This window comes from Sapajus apella, unplaced genomic scaffold, assembly GCF_009761245.1.
Source record: "Sapajus apella isolate SASKATOON/1434 unplaced genomic scaffold, GSC_monkey_1.0 scaffold33, whole genome shotgun sequence".
NCBI lineage: Eukaryota > Metazoa > Chordata > Mammalia > Primates > Cebidae > Sapajus > Sapajus apella.
This window is the reverse complement of record NW_022436973.1, coordinates 9,227,908-9,234,531: the sequence shown is the minus strand read 5'-3', so window position 1 is coordinate 9,234,531 and position 6,624 is coordinate 9,227,908. Positions and strand designations below refer to the sequence as shown.

At 40.4% G+C, this 6,624-nt stretch overlaps 1 protein-coding gene across 2 annotated transcripts in view; it reads left to right on the top strand.

The window, feature by feature from the left end:
• ASIP (agouti signaling protein) overlaps positions 1-6,624 on the top strand; it is a 193,065-nt gene that overhangs the window by 25,245 nt on the left and 161,196 nt on the right. The gene's annotated exons all lie outside the window — the stretch shown is intronic.

The following is a 6,624-nucleotide window of genomic DNA, read 5'->3' as shown; positions in this document are numbered from 1 at the left end:
CTGGTCTTGAACCTGGGCTCAAACAATCTTCCTGCCTTAAACTCTGAGTAGCTGGGATTATAAACATGCATATTGCACTTGGCTTACTTTAATTTTGAACACAGTTCTACTATGGGTAAAATGCTATTGAACAACATTGCATGCTACCATTGCATTGCTTCCTTTCACAAAAGAGAAGTCTTGCTATGTTGCCCAGACTGATATTGAGCTCCTGGCCTCAAGTAATTCTTCCTCCCAAAGCCCTGGGATTACAGGCATGCACCTCCATGCCTCACCATATATATTCCCATCTTTGTTCCCTTGTGCAGCTAATATTTAGCTCCTACCTGTAAGTGAGAACATGTGGTATTTGGTTTTCTGTTTCTGTGTTAATTTGCTTAGGATGATGGTCTCCAGCTGCATACATATTGCTGTAGAGAACATTTATTGCTGTGTAGCATTCCATGGTGAATATGTACCACATTTTCTTTATCTAATCTACCATTAATGGGCACCTAGGTTGATTCCATGTCTTTGCCATGTGAATAGTGCCACCGTTAACATATGAGTACAGGTATTTTTTTGGCAGAACAATTTATTTTCTTGTGGATATATACCCAGTAATGAGCTTACTGGGTCAAATGGTAGTTTTATTTTTAGTTCTTTGAGAAATCTCCCAACTGCTTTCCACAGAGACTGAACTCATTTGCATTCCTGTGTATACCTGTGTATACAGAAAAGAGTGTTTTCTTTTCTCTGCAACCTCACCAACATCTGTGATTTTTTTTTTTAAACTTTTTAATAGCCATTCTGACTGGTGTGAGAGGTATCTTATTGTGGCTTTGATTTACATCTCTCTGATCATTAGTGATGTGGAGCATTTTTTCATGTTTCTTGGCCACTTGTATGTCTTTTGTTTTTTGGGGAAGTGTCTGTTCATGTCCTTCGCCCACTTTTTTTTTTTTTTTTTTGAGACAGAGTCTCACTCTGTAGCCCAGGCTGGAGTGCAATGGCATGATCTCAGCTCACTGCAACCTCCGCCTCCCAGGTTCAAGCTATTCTCCTGTCTCAGCCTCCAAAGTAGCTAGGATTACAGGCACATGCCACCATACTCGGATAATTTTTGTATTTTTAATAGAGATGGAGTTTCACCACATTGGGCAGGCTGGTCTCAAACTCCTGACCTCGTGATCCACCTGCCTCAGCCTCCCAAAGTGCCGGGATTACAAGTGTGAGCCACTGTGCCTGGCACCTTTATCCACTTTTTAGTGGGCTGTTTTAATGGGTTTGGGTTTTTTTGTGTTGATTTGTTTAAGCTTCTTATAAATTCTGGATATTAGTCCTTTGTCAGATATGTAGTTTGCAAATATTTCCTCCCATTCTGTTGATTTTCAGTTTACTCTGTTGATAGTTTCTTTTGCTGTGCAGAAGCTCTTTAGTTTAATTAGGTTCCAGTTGTCAATTTTTGTTTTTGTTGCAGCTGCTTTTGAGGACTTAGTCATGAATTCTTTGCCTAATCCAGTGTCTAGAAGAGTATTTCCTAGATTTTCTTCTTCGATTTTTATAGTTTGAAGTCTTATGTTTAAAATCTTTAATTCACCTTGAGTTAATTTTTGTATATGGTAAGAAGTAGAGGTCCAGTTTTATTCTTCTGCCTAAGGATAGCCAGTTTTCCCAGTATTTATTGAATAAGATATTTTTCCCCCATCGTTTATTTTTGTCAGCTTTGTCAAAGATCACTTGGTTGTAGGTGTGCAGCTTTATTTCAGGGGTCTCTATTCTATTACATTGGTCTGTGTTTTATTTTTGTGCCAGCATCATGCTGTTTGGGTTATTGTAGACTAGTAGTATAGTTTGAAGTCAGGTAATGTGATGCCTCTGGCTTTGTTCTTTTTGCTTAGAATTGCTTTGATTATTCAGGCTCTTTTTTGGTTACATATAATTTTAAAGTATTTTTTTCCTAATTCTGTGAAGAATGATTTTGGTAATTTAATCCGAATAGCATTGGATCTGTTGATTGCCTTGGGCATTGTATTGGTCTGTTCTCACATTGCTATAGAGAAATACCTGAGACTGGATAATTTGTAGAGAAAAGAGGTTTAATTGGCTCACATGGCCAGCAATTCACATAACTGGAGGTGGGGTTGGGGGGAGCAGTAGTTCTGCATACTTTTAAACACCCAGATCTTGGCCAGCCACAGTGGCTCACTACTGTAATCACAGCACTTTGGGAGGCCAAGATGGGCAGATCACTTGAGGTCAGGAATTTGAGACCAGCCTGGCCAACTTGGTGAAGCCTCATCTATACTAAATATACAAAAATTAGCTGGGTGTGGTGGCGCGTGCTTGTAATCCCAACTACTTGGGAAACTAAGGCAGGAGAATGGCTTGAACTCCGGATGCGGAGGTTTCAGTAAGCTGAGATCACACACTGCACTCCAGCCTGGACAACAGAGCAAGACTCCATCTCACAACAAAAACAAAAACAAAAACCAACCAGATCTCATGAGAATAGCACCATGGGGGTAGAAAATCCACTCCCATGAGCCAGTCACCTCCCACCAGGCCTTATCTCTAACATTGGCGATTACAATTCAATATGAGGTTTGGGTGGAGACACAAATCCAAACCATGTCAGGCAGAATCTATATATATTTTTTAAATTGAGATGGAGTTTTGCTCTTGTTGCCCAGGCTGGAGTGAAATGACATGATCTCGGCTCACTGCAGTCTCCGCCTCTGGGTTCAAGTGATTCTCCTGCCTCAGCCTCCTGAATAGCTGGCATTACAGGCATGTGCCACCATGCCTGGCTAATTTTGTATTTTTAGTAGCGACAGGGTTTCTCCATGTTGGTCAGGCTGGTCTCGAATTCCCAACCTCAGGTGATCTGCCCACCTCAGCCTCCCAAAGTGCTGGGATTACAGGCATGAGCCCCAATACCTGGTGGACATTTTAATGATACTGATTTTTCCAACTCATGGGCATGGAATGCTTTTCCATTTGTTTATGTTGTCCACGATTTCTTTCAGCAGTGTTTTGTAGTTCTCCTTGTAGAGATCTTTCGCCTGCCTGGTTAGCTGCATTCCTAGATATTGTATGTATGTGTGTGTGGCTATTACAATTGAGATTGAGTTCTCGATTTGGTTCTCACTTGAATGTTACTGGTGTATAGAAATGCTGCTAATTTTCATATGTATCCTGACACTTTGCTGAAGTTGTTTATCAGGTCTAGGAGTCTTGTGGGAGAATCTTTAGGATTTTCTAGATATAGAATCATATCATCAGCAAAGAGAAATAGTTTTACTTCTTCTCTTCCTATTTGGATGCCTTTTATCTTTTTGCTCAATTGCTCTGATTAGGACTTCCATTACTGTGTTCAAGGAATTGGGGAGAGTGGACATCCTTGTCTTGTTCCAGTTTTTGTGGGAAATGCTTCGAACTTTTGCCTATTTAGTATGGTGTTGACTGTGGGTTTGTCTGAATGGCTCTTACTACTTTGAGGTATGTTCCTTCCGTGCCTACTTTCTTGACAGTTTTTATCATGAAGGGATGTTGGATTTTATCAAATGCTTTTTCTGCATCTATTGGGATGATCATATAGTTTTTGCTCTTAATTCTGTTCATATGGTGAATTACATTTATTGGTTTGTGTAGGTTGGCATTCTTGCATCTCAAGTATAAAGCCAACTTGATTGTGATGAATTAACTTTTTAATGTTCTGCTGGATTCAGTTTGCTAGCATTTTTTTGTTGTTGTTTTTTTTGAGACAGAGTCTTGCTCTGCCACCCAGGCTGGAGTGCAGTGGCACGATCTCGGCTCACTGAAACCTCCACTTCCCAGGTTCAAGTGATTCTTCTGCCTCAGCCTCCCAAGTAGCTGGGACTAAGGCGTGTGCCACCATGCCTGGCTAATATTTGTATTTTTAGTAGAGATGGGGTTTCACCATATTGGCCAGACTGGTCTCAGTCTACTGACCTCATGATCCACCCACCTTGGCCTCCCAAAGTGCTGGGATTACAGGTGCGAGCCACTCACTGCACCTAGCCAGTTTGCTAGCATTTTATTGAGGATTTTGATGTCTGTGTTCATCAGGGATATTGGCTTGTAGTTCTCCTGTTTTCTTGTGTCTTTGTCAGATTTTGGTATCAGGATAATTTTGGTTTTATAAAATGATTTAGGGAGAAGTGCCTGCTCCTTGATTTTTTGGGAATAGTTTCAGTAGGATTGGTACCAGCTCTTCTTTGTAAATCTAGTAGAATTCAGTTGTGACTCTCTCTTAGGCTTTTTATTACTGCTTCAATTTTATTACTGTTACTTGTCTCTTTAGGATTTCTGTTTCTCCCTGGTTCAATCTTGGCAGGCTGTGTGTTTCCAATAATTTATCCATTTCCTCTAAGATTTTCTAGTTTGTGTGCATAGAGATAATCATAGTAGTCTCTGAGGATCTTTGTATTATTTCATTTTTTTCTGCTAGCTTTGGATTTAATTTATCCCTGTTTGTATAGTTACTTTAGGTATGAGGTTAGGTTGTTAATTTGAGATCTTTCTGTCCTCTTGATGTAGGCGTTTAGCAGTATGAACTTTCCTCTTAACACTGCTTTTGCTGCATCCCAGAGGTTTTGGTATGTTGTGTCTCTATTTTATTTTATTTTTTTCCCTTGAACTACTATGCCCATGTGTCTCTATTTTCATTTGTTTCAAACAATTTTTTATTTCTGCTCTAATTTCATTGTTTACCCAAAAGTCATTCAGCAGCAAGTTGTTTAGTTTCCATTTATTTGTGTTGTTTAGAGGGTTATTCTAAGTATTGATTTCTGTTTTTATTCCACTGTAGTCTGAGTAGATGCTCGGTATGATTTCAGTTTTTTAAAATTTATTCAGACTTGCTTTATGAATAAACATGGTCAATCTTACAGTATGTTATGTGTGCAGATGAGAAGAATGTGTATTCTGTGGTCATTGGGTGGAATATTCTATAGATGTCTGTTAGATCTGATTAGTCAGGTGTCAATGTTCTTTTTCTTTTCTTTTCTTTGTTTTTTATTTATTTTTTTATTTTTTATTTTTTTAAAGATGGGGTTTCACCATGTTGGTTAGGCTGGTCTTGAACTCCCAACCTCAGGTGATCCGCCCGCCTTGGTCTCCAAAGTGCTTGGATTGCAGGTGTGAGCCACTACACCTGGCCTTCTTTTTTTTTCTTTCTTTCTTTTTTTTTTTTGAGACGGAGTTTCACTCATGTTACCCAGGCTGGAGTGCAATGGCACGATCTCGGCTCACCGCAATCTCCGCCTCCTGGGTTCAGGCAATTCTCCTGCCTCAGCCTCCTGAGTCGCTGGGATTACAGGCACGTGCCACCATGCCCAGCTAATTTTTTGTATTTTTAGTAGAGACGGGGTTTCACCGTGTTGACCAGGATGGTCTCGATCTCTTGACCTCGTGATCCACCCGCCTCGGCCTCCCAAAGTGCTGGGATTACAGGCTTGAGCCACCGCGCCCAGCCGTTTCTTTTTTTTTTGAGACAGGGTCTTGCCTGGTTGCTCAGGCTGGAGTGCAGTGGCATGATCTCAGCTCACTGCAACCTCTGTCTTCCGGGCTCAAGTGATCCTCCCACCCCAGCCTCTTGCATAGCTCAAACTACAGGAATGTACCACCATACCTGTCTATTATATAGTTTTTGTATTTTTTTTTTTAGTAGAGGCAGGGTTTTATCATGTTGCCCAGGCTGGTCTCAAATTCCTAGGCTCAACAGATCCACTCACCATGGCCTCCCAACGTGCTGGGAATCATGGCCATATGTCAAATTTAAGTCCAGAATTGTTAGTTTTCTGCCTTTGTGATGTGCCTAATAATGTCAAGCGTGTGTCGAAATCCTCTACTATTATTGTGTGTCTGTATAAGTCTTTTCTTAGGTCTACAAGTAATTATTTTATAAATCTGGATGCTCCAGTATTGGGTGCATGTGTATTTAGGATAGTTAGGTCTTCTTTTTGAATTGAACCCGTCATGATTATGTAATGCCGTTCTTTGTCTTTTTTACTGTTGTTTGTTAAAGTCCATTCTATCTGATACAAGAATAGCAACCCTGTGCTTTTTGTTGTTGTTGTTTCCATTTGCACGATAGATCTTTCTGTCTCTTTACTTTGAGCCTATGGGTGTCATTATATGTGAGATGGATCTCTTGAAGACAGAAGGATGGATCTTGTTTTTTTTTAATCCAGCTTGCCACTCTATGTCTTTTAAGTGGAGTGCTTAGACTATTTACCTTCGAGATTAATATTGGCATGCTAAGTTTTGTTGCCATTGTAGTGTTGTTAGCTAATTGCTTTATAGAGTCTGTGGGCTCTGTGCAAGTATCATTCTTTAGTTTCCACAGTTAGAACTCCCGTAAGCACCTCTTGTAGGACTGGTTTGGTGGTAACAAATTCTCATAGCGAATGTTTGTCTAGGAAAGACTTTATTTCTCCTTCATTTATGAAGAGGATTGCTTGAGGCCAGGAGTTCAAGACTAGTCTGGGCAATAAAGCGAGACCCCCATCTCTACAAAGAGTTAAAAAGATTAGCCAGGCATTGTGGCGTGCACCTGTCATCCCAGTAACTTAGGAAAATGATGGGGGAGGATCACTTGAGCCTAGGAGTTTGAAGCTG